This window comes from Bos taurus, chromosome 12 (genome assembly GCF_002263795.3).
Source record: "Bos taurus isolate L1 Dominette 01449 registration number 42190680 breed Hereford chromosome 12, ARS-UCD2.0, whole genome shotgun sequence".
Taxonomy (NCBI): Eukaryota; Metazoa; Chordata; class Mammalia; order Artiodactyla; family Bovidae; genus Bos; species Bos taurus.
The window spans coordinates 76,754,051-76,774,127 of record NC_037339.1 but is presented as its reverse complement, the minus strand read 5'-3'; the positions used below and the strand labels follow the sequence as shown (position 1 = coordinate 76,774,127).

Sequence of the window (20,077 nt, the reverse complement as noted above, 5' to 3'; positions counted from 1 at the left end):
CTGTCGGTTTTTGGAGATGGGCTTTATTGGACTACGGGAGTTCCTTCATATTACTAGCTTGTTAAGAGTGTTCTTTTTTTTTTAAGAGTGTTCTCTGTTTATTTTTCTGCAATTAAGATATGATCATCTTAATAATAAAGGGTTTCATCCTTTATTCTCCTAATCTAGTAAGTTACATATATTAGTTGTAACAAAATGGATTTTTGAATGTCAAACTAACTTGCATTTCTGGGAAGAGTCCAATTTGGTCATAATGTATTTGTCATTTTTATTCATCACTGGATTCAGTTTGCTAAGATCCTTTCTAGGATTTATAAATGAGATGCACCTATAAGTTTCTTCTCTTGTTAGCTTCTTGTCTTTGTTAGCTTTTGGGGCTGCTTTAACTCAATCTCTTTCATAAAGAATAATGAAAATTTCATAGAGAAACAGTAATGAGAGTGACAATAAACAGTATCCTTGATACTAAAATAATTACTCTCTTATATTAGAATAATAATTACCATCATCCTACTCCCCTTTTTTTATTCCCTCTTCTTATTTACAGAGAATAATATAAAAGAATAATGATGTATACTATGTTACATCTTTTTCTTCAAGCTTTCATATTATGTAGAATTTGAACAAGTATAGGAAAAAAATGTAAATAATGATAGAATTAAATACATAAGTTCTAATTCCTAATTTCTAATCAAACTATCTACCTAAAACAGTTTGCCTACTAAATAGGAGTAAAAACTGCACTTTGGAAATAAATGGTGCTCTATAATTTTCCACTGAATTCTTTAGGACTGTTTCTTAGTACCATGTCATGCCAAGAGTTAATATGTTATTCTACTTAGGAAGACATGTCAATGAATAAGCATGAAAAATAATTTTAAGAAATACTGATAGAAAAAAATAAAGGCAAAGACCTACATATCTTGCTTCCTTGAAAAGTTTAACTGCAGCTGCTGAAAGCATTCACGTGCTAGCTCCACAGTACACAAGAGGAAAGCTGGACTTGAAGTGAAAGTTGGACTTGAAAGTTTTATTTTTTAAGTACAAACAAGACTGTAGACTCAGTTCTCAACGGGAAAGGTAATGTCCTTGGCCCAGCAGTTCAAAACCTAAACCAAACAAACGTTGCATAAACTATGTAGTGACAATTTGAATGAAAATAGGTTTAATTATATTCTAATCTTTCCAGAATAGGAACCTGAAGTAAATATGTAAAAACTTTACCTCTCATTACCTTATTTTGAAACTGTGGACCATTATTTTCCAAGACTGCCATTTTAAAAGTTATAAAAGCAATAGGAAATCGCTGAGTTAAACATATACAGTGTAGTTATTTAGGCATCAGTTCCCACACTCTGGAACCTTCCACATGTCACATGGCTACATGATATTCCCAAGTCATGGATTCTGCCGTTTGATCTCTGATGCCGCCTGAAGATATTTCGGGGCTCCTGAAGCTGGGCAGCTCTCTGAATACACTAAGTATACACATGAAGCAGCTCAAATGCACCAGTGCTTCCATCAACAACCACTTCAAAGGTCATTAATAACTTACAGGTGTGAGAGTGGAAATGCCCTCTGCACTCCTCTGCCCCTTCCTGAACTCTGGTTACTCTCTCTGGGCCATTTTTGTAACAGTGAGTTCTTAACTTGATATTTCTCTTTCTCCATTTTCTTTTCCCTAGCTCTGGGGCTTTTAAGATGACATTCCAAAATCTTCTAGGAAACACAAAAGCAGACAAAAACGCCTCAATGTGTTAATTCTAAGGGCTTTTTTAATTTCTTATTTTATTAGTTTCTTGAGAATAGAGGAAAACAAGTTAAATCCTTCTGGAGAAGATACCTATAAAGAAATGGAAACCTGGAGTAGGAAATGGCAACTCACTCTAGTATTCTTGCCTGAAATATTCCATGGACAGAAGAGCCTGGTGGGCTATAGTCCACAGGGTCACAAAGTGTCAGATATGACTGAGCAACTGAGCACCATCACCACCAGACTGATTTAAGAAACAATCGGCATATAACTGATTAACTTTGTTGTACATCTAAAACTAACAAAATATTGTATATCAACTATACTCCAATAAAAATTAAAAAAAAAAAGGAAATAGAAAGACAGAACAGGTGGGCAGTAAAAACCTGCATGGTTTGAAACACTGGAAAATCCTGATGGACTCTAACATCTGCTTGGTTTCCACTATTGTTTAAGACAGGCTCTAAAACTTTACTGGCATCTCCCAAAATGGAAGTGAACTGTGTGAGTGAGAGAAGCTTAATTATATATCTAAATCAAAGTTTCTAAACAGTGAAACTCTTCATATCCTCAACCAGAAATTCTTTGTGGGGGCTTTGGTGTGCATTGTAGGATACACAGCAGCATCCTCACCTCTACCCACTACATGTCAATAACAGGTACCTCTCCCAATTGTCACAACCAAAAATACCTCCAGACATTGACAAACGTCTCCTGAGTTGCAAAATCAACTTGAGATCAGTTGAGAACCACTGATCTAGATGGGGGTGTCTTCTGATCTTGAGCCTAGAAATATGAATCCAACTCCACACTAGGGCAAGACAGATAAGACAGGTAAATGCATGCTTACTTACTGGGTGAAGAGGGATTTGCACAGTACTGAAGCATCACTCCAGGGAAGGCAATGGCACCCCACTCCAGTACTTTTGCCTGGAAAATCTCATGGATGGAGGAGCCTGGTAGGCTGCAGTCCATGGGGTCGCTAAAAGTCGGATATGACTGAGCGTCTTCACTTTCACTTTTCACTTTCATGCATTGGAGAAGGAAATGGCAACCCACTCCAGTGTTCTTGCCTGGAGAATCCCAGGGACGGGGGAGCCTGGTGGGCTGCCGTCTGTGGGGTCGCACAGAGTTGTACACGACTGAAGTAACTTAGCAGAAGCATCACTCTGCAGCTTAATTGCAACCACAATGGAGAAAATGAGGAGAGAACTGGCAATAGCAAACCTAACCAAGTGACCAAATGCTGCATCACTAATAATGGGACAAGCTGACATTATATATTGAACCTAAATCTAATCAAGCCTCTAGACCTACATCAAGTTTATAGAAAAGAAAAAGGACACAGCAAGTTAAGTGACACCATGAAGAAACAGTCAGATCAGACAAACGCAGAATGTGAGAGGTATTACAACAAAGGTAGCCTGGAACTTTCAAAAACTTACTGTAATAAAATCAGAAGTGACAGACTACTCTAAATTAACAAATAAAAATAAAGTGATATAACAATGTGGAAACATTTCATTTTTTATCTTTTTTGAGCTATAAAAGATATCTGTTGAAACAATGACAGAAATCTGAATATTAACTAAATATCAGATAGTAGCTAAGTTGTGATAATGGTAATATATATTAGAGAATATCCTTATTCTTAGCAAGGGCATGCTAACACTTTAGGGGTAAAATTTCATGATGTCACTTAGGACAGCCAAATATGTTTAAAAACTTTCAAGATAAAAGATAAGGGGAAAACCAACCCAATCAAAATATGTGCAGAATACCTAAACAGGTATTTCTCCAAAGAAGACATACAGATGGCTAATAGGCCCATAACAAGATGCTCAATGTTGCTAATTATTAGAAAAATGCAAACCAAAACTACAGTGAGGAACTACCTCACATTGGTCAGAAAGGCCATCAATAAAAAGTCCACAAATAAATATTGGAGAAGGTGGAAAAAAGGGAACCCTCCTACACTGCTAGTGGGAGGGTAAACTGGTGTAGTTACTATGGAAAATAGTATGGAGAATCCCCAGAAAACTACAAATAGAATTACCATATGATCCAGAAGTCCCATTCCTGGTCATATATGCAGACAAAACTAAAATTCAAAAGGATACATGCACCCCTATATTCATAACAGCGCTATTCACAATAGCCAAGACAAGGAAATAGCCTAAATGTCCATCAACAGATATGCATGGACAGAGAAGATGTGGCATATATACAATGGAATATGACTCAGCCATAAAAAAGAATGAAATTACGTCATTTGCAGCAACATGGATGGACCTACAGATTATCCTACTAAGTAAACTACATCAGAAAGACAAAAAGCACACGCTATCACTTACACGTGGGATCTAGGACACGGCACAAATGAACTTACCTACAAAACAGACTCACAGACCCAGAGAACTGACTGTGGCTGCCAAGAGGGCGGGACATTGAAGGAGGGGTGCATTGGCAGTTTGCGATTAACAGATGAAACTATGATACACAGAATGGATAAACAATGGTCCCACTGTATACAACATCCTATGTAACCATAATGGAAAGGAATATGTAACCATAATGGAAAGGAATATGAAAAAGAATATATATATATGAATCACTTCGCTGTGTAACGGAAATTTACACAGCAATGTAAATCAACAATACTTTTTTAAAGATTAGGAGAAAACAAAAGATAAAAGTATGGACTAAACCAAAACTAACGTACAGAGAAAACTGTCTCTCAGATAAACCTTGAGTTTGACATCTTTCAGTCTTATCCCAAGCCCCAAGCAGCCAGACACTTTCCTGTGGCCCCTCAGTTGCCCAGCAGTCCCCTAGAACATACTGTGGACCCTGACTGTGACGTTTCCCAACCTCTGACTTTCATCAGAATTTTCCTGAGTACTCCATGAAACTAAAGAACAAAACATTAGATTCTAGAGTATATTAAATTACAAATGCGTAATTATCTGTGTTAGCATTCTAACTAGGAACCACTAAACATAACCCCTTACTTGAGGTCAGGGACTCAAATTAGAAACTTCAGGTACTTCAGTGGCAGGCCAGTGGCTCACAACCTTCTTAAAGCTAAGCCTTGTAAAAAATTTGTCTAGGAAAAAAAAGCTGTCTACTTTATAAGGTCTTATTTTTACTATACAGTTTCCTGATTCAAAAACCAAAATAATGCAAAAAAAAATTCACTGAGAAGTCTCAGCTACTTCTCCAGTCCCTCTTAGTCTATAGAGATAACCGTTTTTATTAATTTCCTATATTTCAATACAGTATTTCTTTATGCAACATAGACAAAATGTATTTCCCCCTTACAAAAAGGTAGAACAATATATAAACTTCTCAGCTTCTTTCTTTTTTCACTTTTCATTATATCCTAGACATCTCTATACACACCAGTATGATGAGCTTTTCCTCATTCTCTTTTACAACTGCATTATATTGTATTTTGTAGATAATCCCATTGTTATTTAACCAGTCCCCTACGACCAGGCACTTGCATTGTTCCCAGCCTTTCACTGTGTATTATAAGCAATGATACCCTAATATATCACAGCGTCGGACATGACTGAAGCAACTTAGCACACTTAGCACACATCCTAACGTACGCTGATGCATCTGTAGGATAGATGCCTAGAACTGACAATGCTAGATCAAAGGGTGTGGCAGACAGAATAAGGGGCCCCCAAACCTCATGAGGGGCGGACAACCTCATCTCAAGAAACTGAACACATTACCTTACATTCAAAAGGAACTTTACAACTATGACTAAATAGGAACCTCCTTACGTCTGCCCCGACTTACCTGGGTGAGCTGGATGTAATCACAGGGATCTTTACAAGAAGGAGCCAGGTCAGTGAGGAGGAAAGTTGCTATATGACTGTCTTTGAAGATGGGGGAAGGGGCCATGAACCCAGAAATACAGATGGCCTCTAGAGACTAGAAAAGGGCAGTTCAGTTCAGTCGCTCAGTCGTGTCTGACTCTATGTGACCCCATGGACTGTAGCACACCAGGCTTCCCTGAACATTACCAACTCCCAGAGCTTGCTCAAACTCGTGTCCATCAAGTCAGTGATGCCATCCAACCATCCCATCCTCTGTCGTCCCCTTCTCCTCTCACCTTCAATCTTTCCCAGCATCAGGGTCTTTTCCAATGAGTCAGTTTTTCGCATCAGGCCCAAGTACTGGAGTTTCAGCTTCAGCATCAGTCCTTCCAATGAATATTCTGGACTGATTTCCTCTAGGATGCACTGGTTGGATCTCCTTGCAGTCCAAGGCACTCTCAAGAGTCTTCTCCAATACCACAGTTCAAAAGCGTCAATTCTTCAGTGCTCAGCTTTCTTCATAGTCCAACTCTCACATCCATACATGACTACTGGAAAAAACACAGTCTGGACTATGCGGACCTTTGTTGGCAAAGTAATGTCTTTGCTTTTAAGCATGCTGTCTAGGTTGGTCATAACTTTTCTTCCAAGGAGCAAGCATCTTTTAATTTCATGGCTGCAGGCACCATCTGCAGTGATTTTGGAACCCAAAGAAGTAGTCTGTCACTTTTTCCATTGTTTCCCCATCTATTTCCCATGAAGTGATGGGACTGGATGCCATGATCTTAGTTTTCTGAATGTTGAGTTTTAAGCCAACTTTTTCACTCTCCTCTTTCACTTTCATCAAGAGTCTCTTTAGTCTTCTTCGCTTTCTGCCATAAGGGTGGTGTCATCTGCATATCTGAGGTTATTGATATTTCTCCTGGCAATCGTGATTCCAGCTTGTGCTTCCTCCAGCCCAGCATTTCTCATATAAGTTATGTACTCTGCATATAAGTTAAATAATCAGGGTGACAATATACAGCCTAGACGTACTCCTTTCCTGATTTGGAACCAGTCTGTTGTTCCATATCCAGTTCTAACTGTTGCTTCTTGACCACCATACAGATTTCTTAGTAGGCAGGTCAGGTGGTCTGGTATTCCCATCTCTTTAAGAATTTTCCAGTTTGTTGTGATCCACAGTCAAAGGATTTGGCATAATCAATAGAGCAGAAGTAGATGTTTTTCTGGAACTCTCTTGCTTTTTCAATGATCCAACAGATGTTAACAATTTGATCTCTGGTTCCTCTGCCTTTTCTAAAACCAGCTTGAACATCTGGAAGTTCACAGTTCATGTACTGTTGAAGCCTGGCTTGGAGAATTTTCAGCATTACCTTGCTAGTGTATGAGATGAGTGCAATTGTGCAGCAGTTTGAACATTCTTTGGCATTGCCTTTGGACTGGAATGAAAACTGACTTTTTCCAGACCTGTGGCCACTGCTGCATTTTCCAAATTTGCCAGCATATTGAGTGCAGCACTTTCAGAGCATCATCTTTTAGGATTTGAAACAGCTCAAAAGGACAGGGAAAAAAATACTCTCTAGACTCTCCAGAAAGAACATAACCTTACAGACCCATTTTACATTTATGACCTCCAGAATTGAAAAATAAGAAATCTGTGCTATTTTAAGCCACTAAGTTTGTGATATTTTGTTCCAGTAGCAATCAGAAACTAATACAAAGGGTAGATACGATGCAAATTTTCCACAAGTTAACAAATCCCTTTCCATAAAGTTTGCACTTTTTTGTACTTTTACAAGCAATGTGCCTATTTTTCAACTATGTCTCCAACAAAATGTGGTATCTAACTTTTGAAGTTTTGCCCATAGAGTAGGTGAGAAATGATTTATCTCAATAGTTCTAGTTCTCCAGTGAGGCTGATATATATGATATCTTTTGCTGAAACTATCTGTTAAAATATTTTCAGCCTATCAACAAAGCAGAAACATACTGACACAGAGAACAGACATGTAGTTGCCAAGGCGTGGGGGGAGGTGGGCGGAGAGATGAACTGGCAGTTTGGGGTTGTATGTATATGTGTACTCAGTTCATGTACGACTCTCTGCAACCCCATGGGCTGTAGCCCACCAGTCTCCTCGGTTCATGGAATTTTCCAGGCAAGAATACTGGAGTAGGTTGCCATTTCCTTCTCCAGGGACTCTTCCCAACCCAGGGAACGAACCCGCATCTCCTGCACTGGCAGGCAGATTCTTAACCACTGTACTACCTGTGAAGTCCAGTTTGCGGTTAGTAGATACAAAAACGATTTCATATAGAATGGATGGATATGGTCCTACTGTGTAATAGTACAGGGAACTATATCCAAAATCCTGGGAGGAACCCTAACAGCAAAGAATACAAAAAATAACATATATATATGTATAACTGAGTCACTTTGCTGTACAGCAGAAATTGACACACTGTAAATCAACTGCACTTCAATAAAAACTTTTAAAATGAAATAAAATCTTTCCTAATTTTTTTTCCTGTGTTATTACTTTGTTTTTAGTTTTTTCGCCTAAAAATTTCTATTTCATGGGTCTTACTTCTTTATAATATGAATTACAGATATTTTTCCCACTTGGTCATTTTTCTTTTTACACTGCTGATGATTATTTATTGTCATGCTTAAGTCTTTATTATTTGAACTTATTTTTACTTAATGTTCAAAGTTTTCCTCTTATATGTGTTGCATATTCAAAAAACTTCAGCATGGCCTGTTTTAGTATTATCAATAATCCAGTAAGACTGCTTCCTAATCTCAAGGGCCAAATGTAGTGGTTAACTTGTTTTTCTTTCTTATTTCTGCACTGCTGCTGCTGCTGCTAAATCGCTTCAGTCATATCCGACTCTGTGAGACCCCACAGACGCCAGCCCACCAGACTCCCCCGTCCCTGGGATTCTCCAGGCAAGAACACTGGAGTGGGTTGCCATTTCCTTCTCCAATGCATGAAAGTGAAAAGTGAAAGTGAAGTCACTCAGTCGTGTCAAACTCTTAGCGACCCCATGGACTGCAGCCTACCAGGCTCCTCTGTCCATGGGATTTTCCAGGCAAGAGTACTGGAGTGGGATGCCATTGCCTTCTATTTCTGTACAGATACTTCAAATGGAGGAAAATACCAGTGTGAGAAAGACACAGAAGATGGCAAAATAAAATTCTAGGTAATGTAACACAATTTTAGCAAACTTTACTGCTTCACTTAAATTCATGAAAATAATTTAAAAATCCATAAATTTGCTGAGAATTACAAATTATTACATGAATACATTTTTTATCCCACATGTATTCTTCTGAATTTCATTTTTGAGAAATCTATACCTGTGTTTATAGCAGGACATTCTTTCTCTTTTTTTAAAGTTTAAGCTATTTTTACATTTTTTAATATTCTTTTCTACTATTGTTCATCACAGAATACTGAATACAGTTCCCTGTGCTATACATTAGGATCTTGTCATTTAAGGCATTCTTTTAATTAAAACGTATTACAATGAAGCAACAACACCTGAGTTACTACTAATTAGGATAGAAATTCAAGCAACTCAAAATATGGGAGCTAAATAACTTAGGTAATTTTGCACAAAAACTATTTTGTTTACAATTTAAACATTGTGTTTACTTTTTAAAAAATTTTTACTTATTTGGTTGCCCAAGGTCTTAGTTGCAGCAGGTGGGATTTAGCTCCCTGACCAGGGATTAAACCTGGGTCCCCTGCGTCAGGAGTGTGGAGTCCCAACCACTGAACCACTAGGGAAGTTCCTTATGTTTTCTTTTCATACAAAGTTACTTTCAAATTTAAGGTTTCCAAAGAGTGTTGATATAGTTGTGGGGATTTTTTAAATCATTTGCAAATGCTATTTGATGATAAAGTTATATAGCTACGTATGAAAAAAAAAAAAAGCCCTTTTTATGGTTCTTGGGAGTAAGCCTATGTAAGCCTTTGCACTGGGGCCCAATTTTACTACGGTCTACTGAATGCTGGCCACCAGGCACTGAGACTAGTAAAGGGGGGCTTGACCCAGAACACAACAAGCTGCATGGAGCATCTCATCCACTCCTGTGACGTCAATGGCCATAAAGTGACCCTGAAGTCTGTGACCGGCCCTTAGCAGATGCGCACTTCCAGCTGCCTTCCTGACATTTCCATTAGGATACCCCAAAAGAACTAAAATGTGAATTTTGATGCCCCTAAGCTGAATGCATCATCTCTTCCTCCAAAATCCACAGCTCCTTCTGAATTCTGTTGCAATCTGTGATCATTCTTTCATCTTTTGTCTCATCAATTTTATTTTGCACTGTTTTGCTTTTTCACACTAAATTAGCTGTCAAGCACTTTCTCTTTGAAGTACAATTTACAATGTTGTGTTAGCTTTGGCGTACAGCAAAGTGATTCAGATATATGTATATATGGTTTATAACTTCATAGGTTATTACAAAATACTGAATACAGTCCTCTGTGCTATCCAGTAGGTTCTTGTTCGTCTGTTTTATATAGTAGTCATGTGTATCTTTTAATCCCAAATTCCTAACTTATCCCTTTCCCCTCTTTCCTCTTTGGTAACCATTAAGTTTGTTTTCTGTATCTGTGATTTTTGAATCTTCCTATGAAATACATTTCAAAAGCATAACAGCTTACAATTATCACTATTTCTATAATATTTTAAAGTATTTTAATTGTGAGTTATTTGAAACATATATAAAGTATCGGAAAATTAAATGATACCTAAAGATATTACCATTTTGTATATTTTGTATATTTGTATATCACCTTTTTTTAAAAAAGGAAAGAATGTTACAGATTTTTTGCTCACGCTGATTGAACCCACACCCCCTCCCGCCCCCCCCCCCCGCCCCCCACACTGAAAGTACAGAGTCTTAACCACTGGACCACCAGGGAAGTTCCCACAACTGAAGTCTTCCCTTACCTGTATACTCTTTATCTCCACAGAGATAACCACTAAGGTTTTTACTGGAGTATGCTGCTAAGTCACTTCAGTCGTGTCCGACTCTGTGCAACCCCATAGACGGCAGCCCACCGGGCTCCCCTGTCCCTGGGATTCTCCAGGCAAGAACACTGGAGTGGGTTGCCATTTCCTTCTCCAATGCATGGAAGTGAAAAGTGAAAGTGAAGTCGCTCAGTTGTGTCCAACTCTTCATGACCCCATGGACTGCAGCCTACCAGGCTCCTCCATCCATGGGATTTTCCAGGCAAGAGTACTGGAGTGGGGTACCATTGCCTTCTCCGTTACTGGAATATAGTTGACTTCAAATGGAGTTGTAGTTTCAGCTGTACAGCAACTTGAATCAGTTATAAATATACATATATTCACTCTTTTTAAATTCTTTTCCCGTGTAGATCATTATAGAATTATCGAAAAGAGCTCCTGGTGCTATACAGTAGGTCCTTATGAATTATCTATTTTATATATAGTAGTGTATATGTCAATCCCAATCTCACAGTTTATCCCCTCACCCTGCCTCCCCACTGGTAACCGTAAGTTCAACCACTATCTTAAAGCTTTGTGTATTCTCCTCATGCATTTTTTGGCTTTCACATGTTGACTATCATGTTCTAGAAATTTATATGAATAATATACTGCATGTATCATTCTAAAAGCTACTTTTTTCACATATCTGTCTGAGATTCATGTTGATCATATACATGCAGTTCATTTACTTTAAATGCTGTATGGTGGCCCCTTGTATGAACAAACCACAGTTTATGTTCTCATTTTCCTATTGATTTACAGGATATTTCCTGCATATGCTATTACAAATAGTGATGTAATGAAATCCTTGAACATGTCTCCTTGCACAGATGTATAAAAATTTCTTTAAAGCAGACACATTTGTATCAGAACTTAGCTAGAACTTAAGTCATATGGCCACATCCACCTGCAAGAGAGAATGAGAAATGCAGTCTTTACTCTAGATGGCCATGTACCCAACAAAAAATTAGGGCTTCCATTTCCAAGGAAGAAGGAAAAAACAGATATTGGTATTGTGGAAAGCAACTAGCAACCAACAGCTGCTGCCATTTTAAGTATTTCCAAATCTCTTTGAAAACTTCAAAGAGGTCATTCCAATTTATATCCCCATCAACAATGAGTAAGAGTTCCAATTTCCCCACATGTTCTCCAATAACTTTGGCTATCAAATATATTAATTTACCAATCTGACTGATGTAAAATAGTATCTCCCTGTTGTTTCAATTTGCATTTCCTTGATTACTATCAAGTATAAACACTATTAACCATTCTAGTTTCCTATTTTTTGAAATGACTATTTCATCATTTTTCTAGTTGGTTACCTACAAATTTAAAAAAATTTTGGCTGCACTGGGCCTTCACTGCTGCAGTAGGGCTTCTCACTGCAGTGGTTTCTCTTCTTACAGACCGTGGGCTCTAAGGTGCATGGGCTCAGTAGTTGCGGTGCACAGGCTTGGCTGCCCCCCAGCATGTGGAAACTTCCCAGACCAGGGATCAAACCTGTGTCCCTGCATTGGCAGAAGGACTCCTGACCACTGGAGCACCACGGAGGCCCACCTACACACCCTTTACTGCAGGGATCTACACATATTCTTGATATTTATTTGCTTTGAAAATAATTTCAACCAATCTTTGGTGTGAGTATTCCATTTTTAAATGGTTATCTTCTATTATGAGAAAATTTTAACTTTAAGGTAGCTATTGCAGAGACTGCAAGTTGTCCACCAAAATTCACTGTCTCTCTCTTCCACAATGACAATGGGGGCCAGATATGTCTACTCAGTTAAGCTGTATTTCCCAGCCTCCCTTGCAGCTTGGTGACTAAGTTGCCAACACTGGAATGTACCTGGTAGTAATGTATCTGCTGCTGGGGAGCAGCCTTAAAAATAATGCATGTTTTTGATCACTTGTCTCTTCAACTTCCTTGACACTGTCGTGCTGAAGTTAAAATCTAGACCAACACTGCAAGCTATATGTTGAGCTACCCAACTAGTCTAGGTCTCCAAGAGGGCTTCATAGAACAAAGCCTATAAACCTACCCTGAACCATTAGATCAAAGAGAAATTAATTTGTCTTATTTGCTGCTGCATTTGGGGTATCTTTTTTTTTTTTAACAGATACCTGGTCAAATATGCCAAATACGTTTAAGAAGGATTTCTTAGATAACAAACCATAACAAATCAATGTGCTGTGCTCTGCTTAGTTGCTCAGTCGTATCCAGCTCTTTGCACTCCCATGGACTGTAGCCCGCCAGGCTCCTCTGTCCATAGGCTTTTCCAGGCAAGACTACTGGAGTGGGTTGCCATGCCTTCCTCTGGGGGATCTTCCCAACCCAGCGGGGATCGACCCAGGTCTCCCTCATTGCAGGAAGATTCTTTACCAACTGAGCCACCAAGGAAGCCCTACAAACCAATAGCAATTATATTAGGCTGATTATTCTTTGTATACAATATAAAGTTCCTTTTTATAAATAAGAAAAATTCTTCCTGAGTTTTTAAAATAAATTTTAAGTTTTGTTTTTCAAATACAGGCTTTCATACTGAAATGTGGTTTGTGAACAGGTGAGGTAAGGACTTATAGTTTCATATGAGATTGGCCGATTGTTTCAGCACTGCTTATTGAATCATCCCACTGATTTATAATCACCTCTGTTATTTACCAAATTAGCAGAGACACGTGATGATCTTCTGTTCCACTGATCTTTGCTTATAACTTTGTGCCACTGTCACACTGCTATGATTACTAAAACTTTATACTAAATCTTAATAGTCAAGTAGACAAATCCCTCACTGTTTTTCAAACTTATCCTGGCAGTTCTTGACATTTTACTCTTCCATCTAAATTTTAACATTCATCTATCAAATTATACACACACATGCACATATACAAATATTAGGATTTATAATACAGATGCACTGAATTCATGAACTAACAGAGTAAGAAATCACATCATTACAAAGCTGAGTCTTCCCACTCATGAGCATGTTACATCTCTGTAGTACATACATCTTTATAATTTTCTCCATAAAGATCTTCAACATCTTTTGTTGGATATATTCCAAGGCCCCTTAGGTTTTGGGCCATTTCATATGGCATTTTTTTTTTATGGCATTTTTTTTTAACTGCATGTTCAACTTTGTCTGTTGTTGGCATGTGGGAATATTGTCGGTCTTTTTAATACTTGGATTTAATACTTTGGACTTCCCTAGTGGCTCAGATGGTAAAGCGTCTGCCTACAATGCAGGAGACCCAGATTCAATCCCTAGGTAGGGAAGATCTCCTGGAGAAGGAAATGGCAACCCACTCCAGTATTCTTGCCTGGAAAATCCCATGGACGGAGGAGCCAGGTAGGCCACAGTCCATGGGGTCACAAAAAGTCAGAGCGACTTCAACAACTGAGCAACTTCACCTTCTTCTTTTCTTTAATACTTATGCTATAATCTACAATTTTTCAAAATTCTCATTAATTTTAATGTTTTTGGTTTTTGTTCTTGACACACCAAGCAGCTTGTGTGGAATCTTAGTTTCCAGATCAGACATTGAAACTGCGCCCTCAGCAGTGAAAGCACAGAATTCCTAACCACTGGACCACCAGGGATTCCCTTATGTTTTGGTCTTATTAGATATTCTATGTAGGTAATCATGGTGAATAATAACAACTTTAATTTTCTTATTTAGTCTTCAAGTTTTTCATTCCTTTTGCTTTTCTTATTGCCCTGGATAGACTCTTCAGTAAAATGTGGAACAGAATTTAGATAAGCATCCTAGTCTTGTTCCTGACTTAAAGAGAAACACTTTCTAATGCTTCTTTGTCATGTTAACAGAATTCTTTAATTGTTCCTACTTAGTAAACTTATAAGTATGTTTTAAATTTCATCAAAACTTTTTTCTGAATCTTTTAAGATGATTACATCATTTTCTTCCTCTAATGTTTGTGGTAGATTATAGCCTTCAATTTTTTACTGGAAGACCATCCTTGAATTCCTGCAATAAATCCTCTTTAACTAAGATAGTGGTTTTTATTTATTTATTTATTTTTAAGATAGTGGTTTTTAGACATGACATATTCGATCTGCTCATGCTTTATTTAGGATTTTTCCATTATAAACAAAGTGAAACCAGACCATAATTCTTATAATCCCTGTTAAATTTTACTACCCTCATCAAATGAGTTGGGAAACTTGCCTTATTTTTTAAATTTTTATTAAAACTGCTGGCATAAAATGGGAGTTTCCTGTTCCTTGAAAGTTAAAAGTCATCATGAGCCTTTAAAGGTTTAAAAGCATCATCAGCCTGGTGTGTTCCACTATGGTGCAGGCATGCATGCTAAGTCATTTCAGTCATGTCTGACTCTTTAGCCTACCAGGCTCCTCTGTCCATGGGATTCTCCAGCCAAGAATACTGGAGTGGGTTGCTGTGCCCTCCTTCAGGGGATCTTCTCAACCAAGGGATGGAACTCATCTCTTACATCTCCTGCAATGGCAGGTAAGTTCTTTACCAGGAGTGCCACCTGGGAACCACCCCCACCATCCACTATGGAAATTTTTAAGTAAATAATTACATTTAATAGTTGTATGCTCTTCTCTTTCTTCTTAAAGCAATGAATCAGATAAAGAATAGATGAGGCTGCAGTACCATGTTGAACAGACTGGTGAGAACTGGTGAGAACTGACATCATTACCTTGTTTCCAATCTCAAGGGGAAAGGTGTTCAGTCTTTTCCTTTGAGTATTATATTAGCTGCGGTTTTTTTATAATTTTTAAAATGTATAATTATTTTGGTTGTGCTGGGTCTTTGTTGCTGCACAGGCTTTTCTCTAGTCACAGCAAGCGGGGGTTACTCTTCATTGCATTGCGCAGGCTTCTTATTGCAGTGGCTTCTTTTGTTGCAGACCACAGGCACCGAGTTTCAGTAGTTGCGACACGTGGGCTCAATAGCTGCGGTTCCCAGGCTCTAGAGCACAGGCTCAACAGTTGCAGCCAAAGGCTGAGTTGCTCCGTGGCACATGGGATCTTCCTCGATCAGGGATCGAACTCAAGTATCCTGCATTGGTGGGCTGCGGAGTCTTTAACCCTGAGCCACGGGGAAAGCCCCTAGCTGTGGTTTTTTTATAGCTGTCTTTATCTAGTTGATTGGAGAAGGAAATGGCAACCCACTCCAGTGTTCTTGCCTGGAGAATCCCAGGGATGGCGGAGCCTGGTGGGCTGCTGTCTATGGGGTCACACAGAGTCGGACACAACTGAAGCGACTTAGCAGCAGAATCTAGTTGAGAAAGACGCCTCCTAAATTTACTGAGAATGTTTATCATGAACTACTCTTATTTATTTTCTACACTATATTCTCTCAGTTGTGTTCCCATGATGTTTTAAACACCCAACACTAGTCATTATCATTATTATTTTATGCATGCAATAACTGTTTTAGTGTTCCCACATATTGATCATCAACTTCTTTATGCACCATTTCTTCTTGCCATCTACTGTTTTCCTTTGAGGTTTAACAGACTCCTTCTTCCTGTACCTCTTACAACTTTTATTATGATTATCCAAGATGAGTGGTAAATTTCCACACTTTTTTGTCTAAAAGTATTTTTTTAAGCCCACACTTTTAAATAAGAGCTTTGCTGGGTATATGGCATTCTGAGTTATAGCTATTTTCTCTTGGCCCTCTCAAAATATTATTTATCTTCAGATGTGTCTTGTTAATGTTGAAAAGTATGCCGTTAACTTAAATGCTGTTTCTTTGTATATAATCTTTTACAGTTTCTGATGTTATCTTGCTCATCTTTGAAGACTCTAAAAGAATTTATTGGCATTTCTTTTAAGGTACATGCTATACTTTATAGTATTTAGTCATTCCCCGTGCTTTAGTATTACTTACCTCCTACTGTTTAGGGTTTTCCTCATAGCTCAGTTGATAAAGAATCTGCCTGCAATGCAGGAGACCCAGATTCAATTCTTAGGTCGGGAAGATCCCCTGGAGAAATGGCAACCCATGCCAGTATTCTTGCCTGGAGAATCCCATGGACACAGGAGCCTGGCGGGCTACAGTCCATGGGGTCACAAGAGTCGAACACAACTTAGTGACTAAACCACCACCACCACCTCATATTGTTTAGTCATTTTACACAATTGCCTTGACTTCCCCATTAGAGAGCAAACTACCTGATGGTGTATAAAAGGCTATGCATCTTTTCCTATGAAGAAGCACTATGCTCTCTTGTGGAATGGGGAGTGGTACAATTGAAAAAAAAAAAAAAAGACATAGATCAAAATGCCTTATCTGAGTTAGTAACAAAGGCCTGTTTCAGGGAGTGCCTAGATATCAATTTGTTGACAACTGGCTAATGTTTAAGTACAAACAGCAAGTGAGTACATTATCTATGTATTGACCATTATGTGCACAATTTATTGTTTGGCTTTCAATGGATGACAGGCATTCTTACTAAAAATTGTTTAAACATCAAAAAGGTATTCACTAAGTTCAGCAAAGTTTTCATCTGCCAATATGGTCATTTACAGTGTGTATATAGATCTGCCTCTGAGTGAATAGTTGGGGAATAGTCCCAACTATTTCCTAAATGTACAGTCTAAGCTGCTTTCATCACTGGCATTCAGACACAGCTGAGCAATTTTTGAAAGAACAGGAAAACCACCACTAGAAATCTATCTACATGGAAGACTGAGAAGACTCCTGGAAGTAAACTTACTATCTTGAGCAAAGAGAAGATTAGGTAGCTTGATCTTGAAACAAAGTCTTGGTGCTCAGAGGAGATGAGTAATTGTGAATGTACCATAGTTGTTGAGACTGGTCAGGATTCTTAGCTCAGACTACTGTGGATTCAAATCTAGCTTCTAAGGAGACAGAGGGTTGTAAACACAAAGGGGAAATACCTTTTTCTATTAAAACCATTGACAGAACACACTGCAGATCATTCTGGAACCCTCTGACAGAGTGTATCACAGGTAATCAACAATGAACACTACAGAGGACTGGCCTCTCCACATTGCCAGTGCATTCCTCACCAACTGTATCCCAAAGAATGCACACAGAAGAGCCTGACAAGACGGGCAACACCCGGCAAAACTAGCAACCAAAATGCATGAAAAACCCCACGGGAGGTAAATCATCAGAGAGCTGAGAGAAAACACAGAATACTTTCAGCTACTAAATCTGGCAGCTTACCAGGTTTGTTATTGAAAATACCTACAGTACCTCTTGAGCACCCTAGAAACATTTGGATGGAATTTTACCAGGTGCATACAGCACAAGGAGCAGGGAGAACTTAACAGTAAGGTCAGACACAACTGAAGTGACTTAGCATGCATACACGCGACAGAAGCGCAAAGCCTCAAATTGAGAATGTTAAGAGACTACTATTCGGGAAAGTCAATTTGTAACCTACTCCTCAAATTTGCAATGCAGTTGATTTTTCTGAATGACACTCACAATGATATGATATTTTAAAATGAAGACATTTCTGATTTCATGAAAACATTTGACTATTTTAATAACTAAAAATGCCTACTCTTTCCTGCAGCTTACACATTTTAACAGCTAGAAACCCTTCATGGATGACAGCCTTGTCATCAGGAAGGAGTTTGCATGACTCAATGAATCTATGAGCCATGCCCTGCAGGACCACCCAGGCAGACAGGTCATAATGGAGTGTTATGACAAAACGTGGTCCCCTGGAGAAGAGAAGAGCAAACCATTCAAGTAGCCTTGCCTCGAGAACTCCATGAACAGTATGAAAAGGCAGAAAGATATGACTCCGGGAGCAAACTTCGGGAGATAATGAAGGACAGGGAAGCCTGGCAAGCTGCAGTCCATGGGGTCACAAAGAGTTGGATACAACTTACAACAGCTAGAAACAGAAGGCCTAAGAAATCTTTCACAGAACGACAACCAAGATGAAAAATGTCATCCAAGGAACCAAAGTACATAAGTTAACTCTAAAGTGAAATCCAATTTCAAAATGGTATTTTTCATTTTACTATAAAATGATCCATTGGACTTACCTTCCTTAGAGGTTCTCAGATTATGTTAGGGCAACACCTTTTTCCAGGTTTCCTAGGTAAGAGAATGAATACAAAAACTGAAATGATTTACTAGCCCATATCTCAAGTTAAAGCCCAGATCTCATCTCTCCTACCGGTTTTTTGTGTTTCTTTTTTTTTTTGCCAGAAGCAGCACTTTCTTTCCAACTGAGAGGGTGGTGGGAGGGTGTCATAGCAAAATGTTACAGCAGCAGAAACTTTGAATAGGAGGAGGCTGAGAGGAGAAGACAGAAAAGGTGACTCCAAAATACTGCATTGAGTATTAACCCTGAACCAAACATACTCTGCAGAGCATCTGAACTTCTTTCTTTCGTGGAGGAGACAAAAGCATTTCTAGACGGGATTGAGCACAGACTCAAAGGGAGCAGGCTAAGAAAGGGAGAGGGCTCCAGGAGGTGCCCAGTCATCTCCGAACAGTTTCCTTTCTACAATTCCGCAGCCAAAAATAACCCAACTCAAGTGAAACGTGGCTGCGCCAAGTACTTTAGGTATCAGTGAAATTTCCTCCCCTTCTTTATGAATTTGCATTATTTATAAGACACTTGACACATGTTTAAACACTTAACATAGCTCCTCTGTTTCAGGAAATATGGCTTGTTCAGCTGAGGGGAGGAAAAAAGCATATAATGAGGGAGTTAACAAGGGCTGATATTTTTTTTACAACATTCTTTAAAAACTGCAAAACCTCTTTAAACACCAGGAACAGCTTAAATAATTCACTCTAGGCCTGCGGGGCCCATGCGGACGGTTCCCTCTCTGGCCACGTTCTCCCCCGGGTTTCGGCCTGGACGGTGGCCCCGATGGCAGCCCGGAGCGGACATTGTGTGGCCTTGAGACCTCCTGGCCGCCTTGCCCCCGTCCCCCCCACCCCCGGTGTTGAGGGCCCACGGTTGCTCAGGACTCCATGGAGAGATCGGACCCCGGAAGATGGGCCCGCGCCCTTTGACCTTGGACGCACAGCACGCCGGGAGCAGGCGGAAGTGGGCCGCGAGCGGCCAGTCGTGGCCTGGACGGGGGAGGGGGCGTTCCAGGGGTGGCTGAGGGAGGCAAACGGTACCTGAGGTGCTCTGTCGCCGGCCTCACGCCGGGGACCGTTCTAACCCCTGTGGAGGCCCCGGGAGGCCATGGCCCCGGGCCTTCAGTTCTCCTCGGCTTCCCCCTCAGCGGGCGGGAAAGGGCGCCCTACGGAGGAAGGGAGGCCCTGCGGCCGCCTGTCGGCCGGCTCGGCGGACCCCTGGCCTTGGTGGCCGCCGTGGTGCGCGGGGAAGGTGGACGCGAGCGGCGTCTTCCCGAGTCCCAGCACGCCCGGGGCCGGGAGCTGGGAAGCGGGGCCTGCGGACCCGACCAGAAAGAAGGAGGGTGAACCGCGGCCGCCGAGCGCCGCCTGGACTGCGCCGGCTGCGGGGGCG

At 39.8% G+C, this 20,077-nt stretch overlaps 1 protein-coding gene across 1 annotated transcript in view; it reads right to left on the bottom strand.

The window, feature by feature from the left end:
- PCCA (propionyl-CoA carboxylase subunit alpha) overlaps positions 1 to 19,839 on the bottom strand; it is a 420,685-nt gene extending 400,846 nt beyond the window's left edge. The window contains exons 1-2 of the mRNA XM_059892112.1: positions 19,726 to 19,839; positions 18,630 to 18,681 (exon numbers count right to left, since the gene is read on the bottom strand). The gene's annotated coding sequence lies outside the window, so the exon portion shown is untranslated. The remainder of the gene's footprint in view (positions 1 to 18,629; positions 18,682 to 19,725) is intronic.
- Positions 19,840 to 20,077: the final 238 nt, after the last annotated feature.